The sequence below is a fragment of the Hyla sarda genome, chromosome 12 (genome assembly GCF_029499605.1).
Source record: "Hyla sarda isolate aHylSar1 chromosome 12, aHylSar1.hap1, whole genome shotgun sequence".
NCBI lineage: Eukaryota > Metazoa > Chordata > Amphibia > Anura > Hylidae > Hyla > Hyla sarda.
In genome coordinates, this window is record NC_079200.1 from 74,310,256 (window position 1) to 74,330,525 (window position 20,270).

At 49.8% G+C, this 20,270-nt stretch overlaps 1 long non-coding RNA gene across 1 annotated transcript in view; it reads left to right on the top strand.

Annotated features, from left to right (window-relative positions):
- The first annotated feature begins 626 nt into the window (after positions 1–626).
- The window catches only part of LOC130296813 (uncharacterized), a 74,550-nt gene continuing 54,906 nt past the window's right edge, over positions 627–20,270 (top strand). Inside the window, exon 1 of the long non-coding RNA XR_008849299.1 lies at positions 627–776. This is a non-coding gene — a long non-coding RNA (uncharacterized LOC130296813). The remainder of the gene's footprint in view (positions 777–20,270) is intronic.

Genomic DNA, 20,270 nt, shown 5'->3' on the forward strand with positions numbered 1-20,270 from the left:
TACCTTCTCTTATAAGCAGCATTTTCATCTTGTATTTCCAAGATTGGTAGTTCTGATTTGTCAGATTTGCAATGGAGAACTTTGCTGAGGGGATGGCAGCAGCCATTTCTGCTGTTTGCCTTTCTGTTGCTGTCTCCTGCACTCAATTGCTCTAGCTCACTGTATCTGGCTATATCCAGGGGTAATCTGTATTATATCCTGGGCTTCTGTAACATGTCCTGGGCCCATAACCTGTTAGACATAACCTTTTTGGGGCTAAACAAAGTATAGGCAGACAGTCTGTTGTTTCACTGAACGCTGCAACAGGAGCAGGAACTCTTTTATTACTTATGAGGCATAGACAAAACATGAACTCACAAACGTAACACTGCCATCTAGTGGTCATACAATGTAGTAGGCACACACAGCAATGACATACAGTGGTTGTTGAGTGGGGGTGTTAGCATACAAGGTTTGTATTTAATGAGCAACAACCACTGTATGTCATTGCTGTGTGCCTACTACATTGTATGATCACTAGATGGCAGTGTTACGTTTGTGAGTTCATGTTTTGTCTATGCCTCATAAGTAATAAAAGAGTTCCTGTTCCTGTTGCAGCGTTCAGTGAAACAACAGACTGTCTGCCTGTACTTTGTTTAGCCCCAAAAAGGTTATGTCTAACACACTCACCGTTACAATGGATTGTGGGTGAACACCTGACTAGAACCACCAAAGGTCCTTTAGCAAACCATAGAGTTCTGTGAACATGACCCGCAGGTCCTTCGACGCTAAAACAAGTGAGTAACACCATATATATATATTTATATAGATAATATTTTTAAATATCAAGTTACTAAGGGGTGACTAGGGGTTAATTAGGGAAGCGAACCCCGACAGTCCTAGGGACTCTAACTTTGGGGACTAATAACTAAGGCGCAGTATGAAATACGGTGCCGGGACACCACACATACAGCAGCTGATAAGTACTGGAAGAATAAGGATTTTTAATAGAAGTGATTTACAAATCTGTTTAACTTTCTGGCACCAGTTGATTTAAATAAAATTGTTTTCTGCTGAAGCACCCCTTTAATCCCTTAAGGCTAAGTTTCTACTTTGTTTTTTTTTGGGGGGCGTTTTACTCAAAAAAAAAAACACCAAAATGGCCCCATGGCGTTTTTTCCAGTGGACAGAAGCTGCAGCCAGATGTTAACTGCAAATCAATGAGAAATCACAAAATTCCTTTTCCACTTTGCGTTTTTCAGTTTAGCGTTTTTTAAATTCTTTTGGCGTTTTTTCCCCTCCTTTTTGGTGTTTTCCTGTTCCTTGGAAGTTTTTAGAAATCGCAGCACACTGAGCCTATTTTTTTTCCCTGAAATCGTGGTATTTTTCTCCCTTAGAAGTCTAGACAAGAAAAACGCTATGTGGGTTTGAACTTTGGTATTTTTGCTGGCGGTTTTTATTCTTTTTTGGACTTTAGTGATCCAAGAAATGGACGGAGATACCCTTTTTAACAACATTTCGTAGGGTACCATTAAAAAAAAAAATAGAAAAAAAGATACAGTAGGGATGGAAAAAACCATAAGGCAACATCCATATCACTAAATCAATCTTGTCATTACAGGCTCACATGAATGTATGCACACACAGTACCAGTAGTAGATAGAGAAATTACATCATTCATCATTAGTGCCAATGACTAAAATTCAATATACAGATCTTACCCATAATAGGTGTAGTAGTCCACCCGCCTCTGAACCCCTACGCTGTTTCGGATGTCCTTCCTCAAGGGGTGGCCTATTATGGCAGGATTGATTTAGTGATATGGATGTTGTCTTCTGGTTTATAAAGAAAAAGGGTAATTGCTGTGACTTACCAAATTATAGTATGTAGCCACTTTGTGTATGTATTTTAAAACGTCTATAAATGTCTATGAAACAGTTTAATGTCTATAAAACAGTTTTTCTTTAAAGTATACCCTTAGGGTATGTTCACACTGAGGAACAGTTTTTTTTCCGCTCAGAATTAGCAGCGATTTAGCGCGGAATTGGTGCGGAATTGGCACGGAAATCACGCGGAAATCAGCAGGAAATGTAGGTTTCATGCGGAGGAGGAGTATCAAGTATTTCTATTCATAATAATTTTTTTTTTTCATGCAGATATTCCGTGCGAATTCCGCGTGGAAATGCTTCTGACTCAAAAAAAAAAATAATAACATTAATCTGGGAGAACGACACTGATTCCGCCTGAAAGAAAGAACATGTTCTTTCTTCAAGCGGAACAGACTTTCTCGTCAGAATTCTGCTTGAGGAAATTCCTCAGTGTGAACTGAGGGGCAGAAATTCTGTACAACTCTATGGGGTTTTCACTGCTGAATGAATTGGAGAGGAAAAAGCAAGCAGAATTACTCGTGGAAATTCCTCTCCAATTCCTCAGTGTGAACATACCCTGTAAGCCCTCAGTGCTCCCACAGACATACTGCCTGTTACGCCTAGCGCTCCGGGCCCCCGCTCCTCCCCGGAGCGCTCACGGCGTCTTTCTCCCTGCAGCTCCCCGGTCAGTCCCGCTGACCGGGAGCGCTGCTCTGTCATGGCCGTTGGGGATGCGATTCGCACAGCGGGACGCGCCCGCTCGCGAATCGCATCCCAGGTCACTTACCCGTTCCCGTCCCCTGCTGTCATGTGCTGGCGCGCGCGGCTCCGCTCTCTAGGGCGCGCGCGCGCCAGCTCCCTGAGACTTAAAGGGCCAGTGCACCAATGATTGGTGCCTGGCCCAATTAGCTTAATTGGCTTCCACCTGGTCCCTGACTATATCTATCCTCCTCCCATGCACTTCCTTGCCGGATCTTGTTGCCCTTGTGCCTAGTGAAAGCGTTTTGTGTGTTTAAAGCCTGTGTACCAGAACTTCTGCTATCTCCCCTGACTACGAACCTTGCCGCCTGCCCCCGACCTTCTGCTACGTCCGACTTTGCTTCTGCCTACTCCCTTGTACCTCGCCTATCTTCAGCAGTCAGAGAGGTGAGCCGTTGCTAGTGGATACGACCTGGTCACTACCGCCGCAGCAAGACCATCCCGCCTTGCGGCGGGCTCTGGTGAAAACCAGTAGTGGCTTAGAACCGGTCCACTAGCGCGGCCCTCGCCTTCCCTCTCTGGCACAGAGGATCCACTACCTGCCAGCCGGCATCGTGACAGTAGATCCGGCCATGGATCCCGCTGAAGTTCCTCTGCCAGTTGTCGCTGACCTCCCTACGCTGGTCGCCCAGCAAGCTCGTCAGATCGCCCAACAAGATCACCAGCTGTCGTACTTGACCACCATGACACAGCAACTCCAGTCACAACTACAGCAAGTACAGTCACAGCTACAGCAGCAACAACCATCTCCTCCGCCAGCTCCTGCACCCCTTCCGCAGCGAGTGGCCACTCCTAGCCTCCGCCTGTCCTTGCCGGACAAATTTAATGGGGACTCTAAGTTTTGCCGTGGCTTTCTTTCGCAATGTTCCCTGCACTTGGAGATGATGTCGGATCAGTTTCCTACTGAAAGGTCTAAGGTGGCTTTCGTAGTCAGCCTTCTGTCTGGAAAAGCCCTGTCATGGGCCACACCGCTCTGGGACCGCAATGACCCCGTCACTGCCTCTGTACACTCCTTCTTCTCGGAAATTCGAAGTGTCTTTGAGGAACCTGCCCGAGCCTCTTCTGCTGAGACTGCCCTGCTGAACCTGGTCCAGGGTAATTCCTCCGTTGGCGAGTACGCCATACAATTCCGTACTCTTGCTTCTGAACTATCCTGGAATAATGAGGCTCTCTGCGCGACCTTTAAAAAAGGCCTATCCAGCAACATTAAAGATGTTCTGGCCGCACGAGAGACTCCTGCTAACCTGCATGAACTCATTCATCTAGCCACTCGCATTGACATGCGTTTTTCTGAGAGGCATCAAGAGCTCCGCCAGGAAAAAGACTTAGATCTCTGGACACCTCTCCCACAGTCTCCACTGCAATCTGCGCCTAGGCCTCCCGCCGAGGAGGCCATGCAAGTGGATCGGTCTCGCCTGACCCTGGAAGAGAGGAATCGCCGTAAGGAAGAGAATCTTTGTCTGTACTGTGCCAGTACTGAACATTTTTTGGTGGATTGCCCAATCCGTCCTCCACGTCTGGGAAACGCACGCTCGCACCCAGCTCTCGTGGGTGTGGCGTCTCTTGATGCTAAGTCGGCTTCTCCACGTCTCACGGTGCCTGTTCGGATTTCTACTTCAGCCAGCTCTTCCCTCTCAGCCGTGGCCTGCCTGGACTCTGGAGCTTCTGGGAATTTTATTCGGGAGTCCTTAGTGAATAAATTCCGCATTCCGGTGACCCGTCTTGTCAAGCCACTCCACATTTCCGCGGTCAACGGAGCCAGGTTGGATTGCACCGTGCGTTTCCGCACGGAGCCCCTCCTAATGTGCATCGGACCTCATCACGAGGAAATTGTATTTTTTGTCCTTCCTAATTGCACTTCTGAAGTTCTCCTTGGACTACCCTGGCTTCAACACCATTCCCCAACCCTGGATTGGCCCACTGGGGAGATCAAGAGTTGGGGTCCCTCTTGTTCCAAGGACTGCCTTCAACCGGTTCCCAGTACTCCCTGCCGTGACCCTGTGGTTCCTCCTGTATCCGGTCCCCCTAAGGTCATTAAGGACTCTGCCTGCCACAGGAAATGCCTCTCCCCCCCTCCCAGTCCCATCAGGCAAGCCCCTGTGTCCCCTCATGGCCCTCGTCCTGGTGTCACACTGCCCCGTGCCAGGTCTCGCCCTCTGCCCTCTCTCCCCATTCCTACTCCTGCTGTTCTGCCTGCCGTTGAGGAATCCCTCCATCCTTTCCCGGTGTCCTCATCCCAGGGGAGGCAGTTACCGGATAAAGAGAAGGGGAGACCTAAGGGGGGGGGTACTGTTACGCCTAGCGCTCCGGGCCCCCGCTCCTCCCCGGAGCGCTCACGGCGTCTTTCTCCCTGCAGCTCCCCGGTCAGTCCCGCTGACCGGGAGCGCTGCTCTGTCATGGCCGTTGGGGATGCGATTCGCACAGCGGGACGCGCCCGCTCGCGAATCGCATCCCAGGTCACTTACCCGTTCCCGTACCCTGCTGTCATGTGCTGGCGCGCGCGGCTCCGCTCTCTAGGGCGCGCGCGCGCCAGCTCCCTGAGACTTAAAGGGCCAGTGCACCAATGATTGGTGCCTGGCCCAATTAGCTTAATTGGCTTCCACCTGGTCCCTGACTATATCTATCCTCCTCCCATGCACTTCCTTGCCGGATCTTGTTGCCCTTGTGCCTAGTGAAAGCGTTTTGTGTGTTTAAAGCCTGTGTACCAGAACTTCTGCTATCTCCCCTGACTATGAACCTTGCCGCCTGCCCCCGACCTTCTGCTACGTCCGACTTTGCTTCTGCCTACTCCCTTGTACCTCGCCTATCTTCAGCAGTCAGAGAGGTGAGCCGTTGCTAGTGGATACGACCTGGTCACTACCGCCGCAGCAAGACCATCCCGCCTTGCGGCGGGCTCTGGTGAAAACCAGTAGTGGCTTAGAACCGGTCCACTAGCGCGGCCCTCGCCTTCCCTCTCTGGCACAGAGGATCCACTACCTGCCAGCCGGCATCGTGACACTGCCTCAAGCCATATAACGTATATGGCTGGAGGCAGTATGTCTGTGTACTGCCTTGCTTCTGTGCTCTGACCACTGCTCCTCCTGTCCGGGGCCTATGGGCCATAGCAGTAGGACCCTGAACCAGAGGAGCAGTGGTTGGAGCTCTAAAGGTGGCGTGCAGCTGCTGCATAATTACCGTCCTGTCCGAGGTCAGAGTGGGACCTAAAATAGGCCTGTGTATATAAGACTATGCAGCCCATTTTTTTTTGGTGGGGGACCCAGCAGTCGGACTCCCACCAAAATAAAATGGGCTGCATAGTCTGAAATCACCTTGGTTACAAGTGGCTTTTCAGCTGATGCAAAGGTGCAAATCCCATCATGCATGGAACACTTTAGGCATGATGGGAGTTGTAGTTTTGTAACAGCTGGAGAGCCACATATTGGGGTATAGTTTCACTGACAAACTTTCAAGTGACTACAGCTCTGATGAGAAAGAGGCAGACTATACAATGGTTTGACTCACAGGTGACATCTTCTCTAGTGTTGTGCGCAAATATTTGAAAAGTGAATTTTTAGCCCAAATTTCGCAACTTCGCAAATTCACGAAAATTGAAAATATTGCGCTATATATTGGCAATTACGATGATTCAAAAACTTTTTTTCACAGTACACATCACATTGATCATCCCTCCCTGCTTCCAACTAGTGGTCTAAAGAAGGCTCCAATACTATTTACTGTGTGAAACTAGCACGAATATTCGCGAATATTGATCCCTCCCTTCTTTTAGCTTGTGGGCCAATGAGAATGATGCAAAAACAGTTGTCAGAGGTTAGCAACATCCCTAGCAACCAATAGGAAAGTATCCCACCCCTTCACTATATAAGATTCCTCCTAGCAGCAGCTCCCTGCTGTTTCTTGTGGTGGTTTTAGTGAGAGGAGCTTGAATACTGTCTATGCGCTTTCAAGTTATTTTTTAAAAGCAAATTATACAGCCAATTAGATAGTGTTAGAGTAGGTTGGCTTAGCAGTTAGGTTCTAGTGTAGGGTATAGAGTTAGAGCTTGACTTGTTTAAAAGCAAAGCAAATCATCTAGGGAATTGATAGCGTTATATAGAGTAGGTTAGCTTAGCAGATAGTTTCTAGCAGGGCCGGGATTAGGGGGGGAATCTGGGCAATTTCCCAAGGCCCCCAGGGGGCCGCCTGCGGGCTGCTCAGTGGTGGATCCAGGGGGAATCTGCAATTGGGCAGCCCGCAGGGGGCCCCGTCACATTCGGGACATTCCTGTGTCCCGAAAGATCTTTTCGGGACACAAGGATGTCCTGGCTACCTTTCTGCGGCCCCGTGTTAACTTTACAAATGCAGGGGCTGCCGGGAGGTAGCACACGCAGGGACTTCACTGACGTCCGGTGCGTGCACCCATAGGAACGGTGAAGTGGAGCATCAGAGCATTAAGGAGGAGGACGCGCGTGCGCATGTTAAAAGTTACCTACACTTCATCTTCAGTGCTCCGACCACCGCTCCTCCAGTCAATGGACCTACTGCTATGGCCTATAGGCCATAGCAGTAGATTGTGACCCCTGACCAGAGGAGCAGTGGACGGAGCACTGAAGTGGGGCAGTACACAGGCATACATCTTTCAGCCATACATGGTATATGGCTGAAGGCTATATGTCTGTGGATGAGCTATACTGCACCTAATGTGGAGGAACTGTACTGCACCTAATGTGGGGGAACTATATTGCACCTAATGTGGGGGAACTACAACCTAATGTGGGGAACTATACTGCACCTAATGTGGGGGAACTATACTGCACATAATGTGGGGGAACCATACTATCAACCTAATGTGGGGAACTATACTACACCTAATGTCGGGGAACTACTGTATACTGCGTCTAATGTGGGGGAACTACAACCTAATGTGGGGAACTATACTGCACCTAATGTGGGGGAACTATACTGCACCTAATGTGGGGGAACTATACTGCACCTAATGTGGGGCAACTATACTGCACCTAATGTGGGGAACTATACCGCACCTAATGTGGGGAGCTATATTGCATCTAATGTGGGGAACTATACTGCCAACCTAATGTGGGGGAACTATACTGCCAACCGATTGTGGGGGAACTATTCTGCCAACCTAATGCGGGGTGACTTATACTGCCACTGAATGTGGGGGAATATACTGACAACTTAATGTGAAGGAACTATACTGCCAACCTAATTTGGGGGCGCTACAACCTAATGTGGGAGAACTATACTGCCAACCGAATGTGGAGGAACTACAACCTAATGGGGGGGGGGGAGACTTATACTGCCAGCCTAATGTGGGGGAACTGTGCTGCCAATCTAATGTGGGGGAACTACAACCTAATTTGGGGGAACTACAACCTAATGTGGGGGAACTACACTGCCAACCTAATGTGGGGGAATTATACTGCCAACCTAATGTGGGGGAACTATACTGCCAACCTAATGTGGGGGAACTATACTGCCAACCTAATGTGGGGGGACTACAACCTAATGTGGGGGAACTATACTGGCAACCTAATGTGGGGGAACTAGGTTGTGGGAGCAGCGAAGAGCGGTGAAGGAGTACCTGCTTGAACAAGGCACTCCAGGCCATCACACCAACTCCCCTAAATCACTAATGCATAGTGGGAGCAGATACTGCAGGTCTGCCACATGTTGGCCCCATTTGAGCAGGCGACCAAGATGTTCAGTGGGGAGCATGTCGGCCTCAATGACATGCTCCCCATAGTGTTCCTGCTTGACAGAGCACTAGATCGCCTGCTCGAGGCTGGGGAGAGTGCTTTTGTGGAGCAAGAGGAGGAGGAGGAGGAGGAAGAGTCTGTTGACATCCAGGAGTCTGGGCCTGGTCAGGAGGAAGAGCTGGTGCTGGGGGCACCGTTAGTCCGGGGGTGGGGCAGCTCCAACCGGAAGCAGCAGCAACAGCAGCAGGAGGAACAAGAGGTCATGCTCCTTAGCAATCATGAAGAGTCACAGCGGGCTGTCCTCTTCCCCATGGCTGCCCACATGCTGCGATGCCTCAGGAGGGACCCCCGGATCATTGACATTAAGGTGAGGGATGAGTATTGGTTGGCCACCCTTTTAGACCCCCGCTGCAAGGAGAAACTGGAGAAGGTAATCCCAGCCAGCCGGAGGCAGGACCGGATGTATGAACTGCAGTAATGTCTCATCAGCCGGTTGGAGCAAGAAACTCCCCGGCCTCCAGTTCTCACCGCCCATGTCACTCAGAAGATGGCTGCAGCCAACAGCACCAGCCGAGCAGGTGACCTTATGGGTGAGATGAGGCTGTTCTACCAGCCTGCGCAACCCAGTAGCAGCAGCAGCAGCAGCAGCAGTCACCACCAGCAGCTGGCCCGCATGGTGGTAGACTACATGGGGTCCGTTGGTGCTACAGCATGAGCACCGACAACCCCATGGAGTACTGGGTTGCCAAGCTGGACACCTGCTGCGAGCTTGCTCAGTATGCACTGGAGTTACTGTCCTGCCCCCCCTCCAGTGTACTATCTGAGGGGACATTCAGCGCGGCAGATGGGATGGTCACAGATAAGCAGACCCGTCTGTCCACAGACTCCGTGGACAGACTCACATTCATTAAAATGAGTCCTGGATCGGCGGCGACTTCTTGGCCCCCGCATCTGGTTCTGGGCGCTGAAGGGTCCCTTGTCAATCCCTCTCCTTGGCTCTCCCTCCAATAAAACCGTTGTTTTTTAAATATTTATTTAATTTATTTATGTGTGTACAGTGGGGATCAAAAGTTTGGGCACCCCAGGTAAAAATGTGTATTAATGTGCATAAAGAAGCCAAGGAAAGATGGAAAAATCTCCAAAAGGCATCAAATTACAGATTAGACATTGTTATAATAGGTCAATAAAAGTTAGATTTTATTTCCATCATTTACACTTTCAAAATAACAGAAAACAAAAAAATGGCGTCTGCAAAAGTTTGGGCACCCTGCAGAATTTATAGCATGCACTGCCCCCTTTGCAAAGCTGAGACCTGCCAATGTCATGGATTGTTCTCAATCATCATCTGGGAAGACCAGATGATGTCAATCTCAAAGGTTTTAAATGCCCAGACTCTTCTGACCTTGCCCCAACAATCAGCACTGTCACGATGCCGGCTGGCAGGAGGTGGATCCTCTGTGCCAGAGAGGGATAGCGAGGACCGTGCTAGTGGACCGGTTCTAAGACACTACAGGTTTTCACCAGAGCCCGCCGCAAAGCGGGATGGTCTTGCTGCGGCGGTAGTGACCAGGTCGTATCCACTAGCAACGGCTCACCTCTCTGGCTGCTGAAGATAGGCGAGGTACAAGGGAGTAGGCAGAAGCAAAGTCGGACGTAGCAGAAGGTCGGGGGCAGGCGGCAAGGTTCGTAGTCAGGGGAGATAGCAAAGTTCTGGTACACAGGGTATAAACACACAAAAACGCTTTCACTAGGCTCTAGGGCAACAAGATCCGGCAAGGAAGTGCAAGGGAGTAGACTAGATATAGCCAGGAAACAGATGGGAACCAATTAAGCTAATTGGGCCAGGCACCAATCATTGGTGCACTGGCCCTTTAAGTCTCAGGGAGCTGGCGCGCGCGCGCCCTAGAGAGCGGAGCCGCGCGCGCCAGCACATGACCGCAGGAGACGGGAACGGGTAAGTGACCTGGGATGCGATTCGCGAGCGGGCGCGTCCCGCTGTGCGAATCGCATCCCCAACGGCCATGACAGGGCAGCGCTCCCGGTCAGCGCTGACCGGGGAGCTGCAGGGAGAAAGGCGCCGTGAGCGCTCCGGGGAGGAGCGGGGACCCGGAGCGCTAGGCGTAACAGTACCCCCCCCCTTAGGTCTCCCCTTCTCTTTATCGGGTAACTGCCTCCCCTGGGATGAGGACACCGGGAAAGGAAGGAGGGATTCCTCAACGGCAGGCAGAACCGCAGGAGTAGGAATGGGGAGAGAGGGCAGAGGGCGAGACCTGGCACGGGGCAGTGTGACACCAGGACGAGGGCCATGAGGGGACACAGAAGCTTGCCTGGGAGGGGGGGAGGGGCATTTCCTGTGGCAGGCAGAGTCCTTAATGACCTTAGGGGGACCGGATACAGGAGGAACCACAGAGTTACGGCAAGGGTTACTGGGAACCGGTTTTAGACAGTTCTTGGCACAAGAGGACCCCCAACTCTTGATCTCCCCAGTGGACCAATCCAGGGTTGGGGAATGAAGTTGAAGCCAGGGAAGTCCAAGGAGAATTTCCGAGGTGCAATTGGGGAGGACCAAAAGTTCAATCCTCTCGTGATGAGATCCGATGCTCATAAGAAGGGGCTCCGTGCGGAAACGTATGGTACAGTCCAACCTGGCTCCGTTGACCGCGGAGATGCGGAGTGGCTTGACAAGACGGGTCACCGGAATATGGAATTTATTCACAAAGGACTCCCGAATAAAATTCCCAGAAGCTCCAGAGTCCAGACAGGCCACGGCTGAGAGGGGAGAGCTGGCTGAAGTGGAAATCCGAACAGGTACCGTGAGACGTGGAGAAGCCGACTTGGCATCAAGAGACGCCACACCCACGAGAGCTGAGTGTGAGCGTGCGTTTCCCAGACGTGGAGGACGGATTGGGCAATCCACCAGAAAATGTTCAGTACTGGCACAGTACAAACAAAGATTCTCTTCCTTACGGCGATTCCTCTCTTCCAGGGTCAGGCGAGACCGATCCACTTGCATGGCCTCCTCGGCGGGAGGCCTAGGCGCAGATTGCAGTGGAGACTGTGGGAGAGGTGGCCAGAGATCTAAGTCTTTTTCCTGGCGGAGCTCTTGATGCCTCTCAGAAAAACGCATGTCAATGCGAGTGGCTAGATGAATGAGTTCATGCAGGCTAGCAGGAGTCTCTCGTGCGGCCAGAACATCTTTAATGTTGCTGGATAGGCCTTTTTTAAAGGTCGCGCAGAGAGCCTCATTATTCCAGGAAAGTTCAGAAGCAAGAGTACGGAATTGTATGGCGTACTCGCCAACGGAGGAATTACCCTGGACCAGGTTCAGCAGGGCAGTCTCAGCAGAAGAGGCTCGGGCAGGTTCCTCAAAGACACTTCGAATTTCCGAGAAGAAGGAGTGTACAGAGGCAGTGACGGGGTCATCACGGTCCCAGAGCGGTGTGGCCCATGACAGGGCTTTTCCAGACAGAAGGCTGACTACGAAAGCCACCTTAGACCTTTCAGTAGGAAACTGATCCGACATCATCTCCAGATGCAGGGAACATTGGGAAAGAAAGCCACGGCAAAACTTAGAGTCCCCATTAAATTTGTCCGGCAAAGACAGGCGGAGGCTAGGAGTGGCCACTCGCTGCGGAAGAGGTGCAGGAGCTGGCGGAGGAGATGGTTGCTGCTGCTGTAGCTGAGACTGAATCTGCTGTAGCTGAGACTGGAGTTGCTGAGTCATGGTGGTCAAGTACGACAGCTGGTGATCTTGTTGGGCAATCTGTCGGGCTTGCTGGGCGACCAGTGTGGGGAGGTCGGCGACAACAGGCAGAGGAACTTCAGCGGGATCCATGGCCGGATCTACTGTCACGCTGCCGGCTGGCAGGAGGTGGATCCTCTGTGCCAGAGAGGGATAGCGAGGACCGTGCTAGTGGACCGGTTCTAAGACACTACAGGTTTTCACCAGAGCCCGCCGCAAAGCGGGATGGTCTTGCTGCGGCGGTAGTGACCAGGTCGTATCCACTAGCAACGGCTCACCTCTCTGGCTGCTGAAGATAGGCGAGGTACAAGGGAGTAGGCAGAAGCAAAGTCGGACGTAGCAGAAGGTCGGGGGCAGGCGGCAAGGTTCGTAGTCAGGGGAGATAGCAAAGTTCTGGTACACAGGGTATAAACACACAAAAACGCTTTCACTAGGCTCTAGGGCAACAAGATCCGGCAAGGAAGTGCAAGGGAGTAGACTAGATATAGCCAGGAAACAGATGGGAACCAATTAAGCTAATTGGGCCAGGCACCAATCATTGGTGCACTGGCCCTTTAAGTCTCAGGGAGCTGGCGCGCGCGCGCCCTAGAGAGCGGAGCCGCGCGCGCCAGCACATGACCGCAGGAGACGGGAACGGGTAAGTGACCTGGGATGCGATTCGCGAGCGGGCGCGTCCCGCTGTGCGAATCGCATCCCCAACGGCCATGACAGGGCAGCGCTCCCGGTCAGCGCTGACCGGGGAGCTGCAGGGAGAAAGGCGCCGTGAGCGCTCCGGGGAGGAGCGGGGACCCGGAGCGCTAGGCGTAACAAGCACCATGGGTTCTTCTAAGTAGTTGTCTAGAAATCTGAAACTGAAAATAGTTGACGCTCACAAAGCTGGAGAAGGCCATAAGAAGATAGCAAAAAGTTTTCAGATGTCAATATCCTCTGTTCGGAATGTAATTAAGAAATGGCAGTCATCAGGAACAGTGGAAGTTAAAGCAAGATCTGGAAGACCAAGCAAAATATTAGACAGAACAGCTTGCAAGATTGTGAGAAAAACTATTCAAAACCCATGTTTGACTGCACAATCCCTCCGGAAAGATCTGGCAGACACTGGAGTTGTGGTACACTATTCCACTATAAAGAGATACTTGTACATATATGGTCTTCATGGAAGAGTCATCAGAAGAAAACCTCTTCTACATCCTCATCCACAAAAATCAGCGTTTGAACTTTGCAAATGAACATATAGACAAGCCTGATGCCTGATGAAACAAGTTCTGTGGACCGATAAGGTTAAAATTGAACTTTTTGGCCAGAATGAGCAAAGGTACGTTTGGAGGAGAAGGGGAACAGAATTTAATGAAAAGAACCTCTGTCCAACTGTTAAGCATGGGGGTGGATCAATCATGCTTTGGGGTTGTAATGCAGCCAGTGGCACAGGGAACATCTCACGAGTAGAAGGAAAAATGGATTCAATAAAATTTCAGCAGATTTTGAATGCTAACTTGATGCCATCTGGGAAAAAGCTGAAGTTAAAGAGAGGATGGCTTCTTCAAATGGATAATGATCCTAAACACACCACAAAATCCACGGGGATTACATCAAGAGGTGTAAACTGAAGGTTTTGCCATGGCCTTCACAATCTCCTGACCTCAACATAATTGAAAATCTATGGATAGACCTTAAAAGAGCAGTGTGTGACAGAAAGCCCAGAAATCTCAAAGAACTGGAAGACTCTTGTAAGGAAGAATGGGCAAAGATACCTCAAACAAGAATTGAAAGACTCTTGGCTGGCTACAAAAAGCGTTTACAAGCTGTGATACTTGCCAAAGGGGGCAGTACAAGATATTAACTCTACAGGGTGCCCAAGCCGATAACCAAGCCGATAACCACGGACTTTTAACCATCTCCTGCCACCTGTGCTGGAGTAGTAGATGCCGGATTAACTGATATTCAATGGGAACTTTAAATCTCTCCCCCCCTTGATCCAGCATATATATTTTATGCCTATAATATACATTATAATTGCAGTAATAGTGTGTATCTACAGTTTTTACTTTTTTATTATAAATAACTGCTATTCAGAATTTGAAACACGGTCTCCTCATATTTTTATATATTTTATTATCATACCACAATCATGCATCAGTAACTCTGGTGATGTCCTTGCGGTTTTGTTCTTTTGTTTTATTTATCTTATCTAAGTGTAATATACGCGCTTTTACGTTTTTTTTCCTGTTAAAGTCATAGGGCCCAGTTTTTGTTAAAGGCCATAAATACCTCAAGCCTGTGTCATTCTGCCATTATATGGTTTACTCATGCTGCTGTCACCTCCAGGCTGAATCATTCAGCCACTATATGGTCTCCAACTGCTGCTGCCACCTCAAGCCTGAGTGATTCTGCCACTATATGGTCTCCTACTGCTGCTGCCACCTCAAGCCTGAGTGATTCTGCCACTATATGGTCTACTCATGCTGCTGCCACCTAAAGCCCATGTCATTTTGCCACTATATGTCTACTTATTCTGCTGTCACCTCCAGGCTGAGTGATTCTTCCACTATATGGTCTCCTAATGCTGCTGCCACCTCAAGCCTGAGTGATTCTGCCACTATATGGTCTCATACTGCTGCTGCTACCTCAAGCCAGAGTGATTCTGCCACTATGTAGTCTCCTACTGCTGCTGCCACCTCCAGGCTAAGTGATTCTGCCACTATATGGTCTCCTAATGCTTCTGCCACCATGATTCTGCCATTATATGGTGTACTCATGCTGCTGCCACCTAAAGTCCATGTCATTCAGCCACTATAGGGTCTACTCATGCTGCTGCCACCTAAAGCCTGTGTCATTCTGCCACTATATGCTCTAATCATTCTGCTGTCACCTCCAAGCTGAGTCATTCTGCCACTATATGGTCTACTCATGCTGCTGCCACCTCAAGCCTGATAAGGATCAAACCGAATTTATTCAGAATATTTGGCGAATCAGCTGAATGAAATGAAAAAGTTTGTTCATCTCTAGACTTATTTAGTTGGTTAGTTAGTGTTAGTTCAGTATAGTTTAATGTTATTTAGTTGGTTAGTTTGTGATAGCTACCGTATTTATCGGCGTATAACACGCACTTTTTAGGCTAAAATTTTTAGCCTAAAGTCTATGTGCATGTTATGCGCCGATACACCCCCAGGAAAGGCAGGGGGAGAGAGGCCGTCGCTGCCCGCTTCTCTCCCCCTGCCTTTCCTGGGGTCTAGAGCCCTGCTGCCGGCCCTTCTCTCCCCCTGGCTATCGGCGCCGCTGCCCGTTCTGTCCCCCTGACTATCGGTGCCGGCGCTCCATTGCCGGCACCGATAGCCAGGGGGAGAGAAGCGGCGCCCATTGCTGGCGCCGCTGCCCCGTTGCCTCCCCCCATCTCCGGTTGCATAATTACCTGTTGCCGGGGTCGGGTCCGCGCTGCTTCAGGCCTCCGGTGTGCGTCCCCTGCGTCGTTGCCCCTTCTCTCCCCCTGGCTGTCGGCACCGCTTCTCTCCCCTTGGCTATCGGCGCCGGCAATGGGGCGCCGGCACCGATAGTCAGAGGAACAGAACGGGCAGCGGCGCCGATAGCCAGGGGGAGAGAAGGGCCGGCAGCAGGGCTCTAGACCCCAGGAAAGGCAGGGGGAGAGAAGCCGGCAGCAATGGCCTCTCTCCCCCTGCCTTTCCTGGGGGTGTATCGGGGTATACACGCGCACACACGCACCCTCATTTTACCATGGATATGGTAAAAACTTTTTTTACCCAAATATCCTTGGTAAAATGAGGGTGCGTGTTATAGGCCGGTGCGTGGTATACCCCGATAAATACGGTATGTAGAGTATAATGTGATTTATTAGTGTATTTAATGGTTTTTATGTAGATGAAATAAATTAGTGTCTAGTGTTATTGTATTAAATTACTGTATTGTGTGTTTTTCCCTTCATTGTTGCCCATTATTTTTCTGTACATCTTATGGATACAAAATTATAATGCATTAGGCAACTTCCTCCTCCTCCGATTCCTCATCAGGAGCTGGGGGGGGGGGGGGGTAGCTACTCTTCAGCCACCACCTTGACATTCTCCCCCACTTCAGATGGTGATGAAGCAGGTGACCGATGGGAGGGTCCTGCCTCCTCTCCCTCGTCATCCTCCTCCTCCTCCAACTCCCCCACTTCCTCTTTTGCTCTCCTCTGTCTTACAGAGGGAAGTGGAGCTCCTGTAATCACACAATGTAGAGAATGTAGTCAAACAACTTAGAACTCATAACCAATGCAAATTCACCCCTTAATGATATTTCAGGACAGTAGGAAAATTCTGTCACAAAATTTCTTTGTTAAAAAAGCCATTTTTTCACCTTACATCACAAAAAGAGTACTAAGTAATAATTTGTAAAGGGATGAAATACTTATTTTCATAACTGTATATATACATTACATTTGTTTCTCTCACCAACACTCTGTAATGTACCAGAGCACTTCTTGTCCCTGATCTTAGTGATCAGATCCAGGTTCCTCCTCTTCAGATCTGACCACTTTTTCACTATGGCCAAGGCGGTGTGACTCCTCCGTTATTTGTCCTGAAGCTTCTGATTCAGGCCAAGGACAATACTCTGCTTGTCCGTATGGGACCAGGTTGGGTCGTACCTCCTTTGCAAAAAGCGCTGCAGGATGAAGATGCAAGGATGTATATTAATTATCCCACTATAAAAGTATTTGTTGTGACACCACAGCACTATATCTGTGGCATGCACATATGGACAGCATAGAAATATATCTCACATTCACATTGCACATTCATTTTACTGCCTCACACTATATACCCCTCACACACATGCACACACACACAGTTTATAGATCACTATTTTTAGTGAGGGTCCGCATATTCAGATCTGCCATCCGGTAGAGGTCCAAGGTGAGGGCTAAGGCCTGGTTCACACCTAGCGGCCTCTGTGTCATGAAGGAAATAGCACACGAGCAACTGAAGTGTGGATCTGAATACTGCCACACACTGTACCCCTGAATATAATACTGCCACACCCTGTACCCCTGAATATAATACTGCCACACACTGTACCCCTGAATATAATACTACCGCACACTGGGCCCCTAAATGTAATACTGCCACACACTACACATGCTGAATATAATATTGGCGCACACTGGGCCCCGGTATATTACTGCCACACACTGTTCCCCAGCAATATTACTGCCACACACTATTCCCCTGCAATATTACTGCCACACACTATTCCCCTGCAATATTACTGCCACACGCTATGCCCCCAAATACATTTTCGACAAACACTGTGCCCTGTACTGACTAATTGTACCTCTGTGCCCCAAAGAATTATTAATGCCACTCTGCCCCCAGAATTATTGATGCTACTATGCCCCCAGAATTAATGATGCTGCTGTGCCCCCAGAATTAATTATGCAGCTGTGCCCCCAGAATTAATGATGCAGCTGTGCCCCCAGAATTAATGATGCCGCTGTGCCTCCAGAATTAATGATGCCGCTGTGCCCCCAGAATTAATGATGCCACTGTGCCCCCAGAATCAATGATGCCACTGTGCCCCTAGAATCAATGATGCCGCTGTGCCCACAGAATCAATGATGCCGCTGTGCCCCCAGAATTAATGATGCCGCTGTGTCCCCAGAATTAATGATGCTGCTGTGCCCCCAGAATTAACTATGCCACTGTGCCCCCAGAATTAACATTGCCGTTGTGTACCCAGAATTAATTATGCCGATGTGCCCCCAGAATTAATATTGCCGATGTGCCCCCAGAATTAATATTGCCGCTGTGCCCCCAGAATTAATGATGTCGCTGTGCCCCCAGAATTAATTATGCCACTGTAAATCTAATATTTCACCTTCAAAGATGTATTACTGATTGGTGCACTAAGTTACTTACAACTGATAAATCGTGAAGTTGTATCCATTGCAAAATAATTTTTGCATGGGCGAATATATTTTAACCTAACATGCATGTGAAGTGTAATGAAATACACTGGTGTAATATGAAAATACTTAAACTGATCAGGAGTTTTTCCTCCTTCCTTGTGAAGTTGCTGCCCACCATGCTAGATGGATGCTCAAAGTAAACTTCGATGCGGAAGAAGATCACGCAATATTGCCCATGCGCATGTGAATTTTATGGCGAATGCGCATGCAAATTTTATGGCGAATGCAAATTTTATGATGAATTTTAGCATAGAAAAAAAGGGTGCAAATATTGCGAATATGCGAATTTCACGAATATAGGACGAATATTCACCCATATATACACAAAATATTGCGAATTCGAATATGGCCTATGCCGCTCATCACTAGTCTTCTCTGCTGTCTTTTCTTCTTCATCTGGTCCAGACGCTAGGACTTCTTCCAGCCATCTCTCTGCCGAGTTGACACTCGGACATCATTGGTTCCTCATTTTGTTAGCAGATCCTTATCTTCTGTATGTAGACAATAATCATTATAACCCTGCCAGATACTATGCCCTTTATTATAACCCTGCCAGACATCATGCCCCCTGAAAATAACACTGCAATACACTGTTTCGTCTGTTTGGCAAAATCCCACTCCTGTCCTTTCCTCCCCCAGACCCTTAAGTTCCCCCAGACTCATCTTTGTCCTCCTCCTTCAGACTTCTAAGGGCTTGTCCACACTGCGGATATTCAGTCAGTGGAATTCTGCTTACACTCTGACAGCAATGCAGTCTGGTAGAATTCTGCCCAAAGAATAAACATGTTCATTCTTTGGGCAGACGTCCATTCCGCCGGCGTAATTCTGCTGTAGCAATTCCACAGTAAACAATAGGAATCTGCTGCAAGTGGATTTCCACAACGGAATTATGCAAGTAGAATGTCCGCAGTGTGGATGAGCGGTTAGTCCCCTCAGACCTCTTAGTTCTCCTCCAGACCCAACTTTCCTTTTCTTCAGACTAGGGATGCACCGATATATCGGCGGCCGATACATATCGGCCGAAAATAGCTGTTTCGGGGAAATGCCGAAACAACAAAAAATGTGCCGATAATGACCCACCTCCCCTGCCCGCCCACAGCACAAGTTGCAAACACTGCCAGTGGCAGAGGCACTCGTGGGGGGTGCAGGGGGTCCGGGCGCAACATCTGGGGGGCGCGCTCTCCGGGATAGGAATACTTCTTTTTATGTGCCCGGGCCGGCTCCCGTGTATGGTTGCAGCCGGGGGCCGGCCAGCGCATATAAAACCTAATACTGTATACTAAAAACCAGTGTGCCTCCAGCTGTTGTGAAACTACAACTCCCAGCATGTCCGGACCGGAAAAGTCTGTCCGGGCATGCTGGGAGTTGTAGTTTCACAACAGCTGGAGGCCCCCTGGTTTTTAGTATACAGTATTAGGTTTTATATGCGCTGGCCAACCCCCGCCTGCAGCCACACACGGGAGCCGGCCCGGGCACATAAAAAGAAGTATTCCTATCCCGGACATCCCTGTGTCCTGAAAAATCTTTTCGGGACATAAGGATGTCCGCCGGTCACTCACCCGGCGTCCTCCTGCGATCCTCCTTTGGTCCTTCGCTTCTCCGCCTCTATGGTCGTACGCACGGGACGTCACTGACGTCCAGTGCGTACAACCATAGAGACGCAGGAGGACCTCAGGATCGTAGCAGGAGAACACGCGCTGGCCGGGGCCGGGTAAGTGACCGCGTCATCTTCTTGATTGTTCTGGTCACCGCTCCTCTGGTCCCGGCACCTACTGCTATGGTCCATAGGCCATAGCAGTAGATGTTACCCCGGGCCGGAGGAGCGGTGACAGGTCACTGTGGGGACAGCAGTACAGACATGGCTGGAAGCTGTATGTCTGTGGGGGGGGGGAAGCTGCCTACTATTGTGGGGAACTGCTGACCTAATGTGGGGGGGAGCTGCCAACAAATGTGGGGGGAGCTGCCTAATATTGTTGGGGTGGAGCTGCCTAATATTGTGGGGGGGGGGAGCTGCCTAATATTGTTGGAAGGAGCTGCCTAATATTGTTGGGGGGAAGCTGACTAATATTGTTGGGGGGGAGCTGCCTAATATTGTTGGGGGGAGCTGCCTAATATTGTTGGGGGGGAGCTGCCCAATATTGTGGGGGGAGCTGCCTAATATTGTTGGGGGGAGCTTACTAATATTGTTGGGGGGGAGCTGCCTAATATTGTGGGGGGGGAGCTGCCTACAAATGTGGGGGGAGCTGCCTACAAATGTGGGGGGAGCTGCCTAA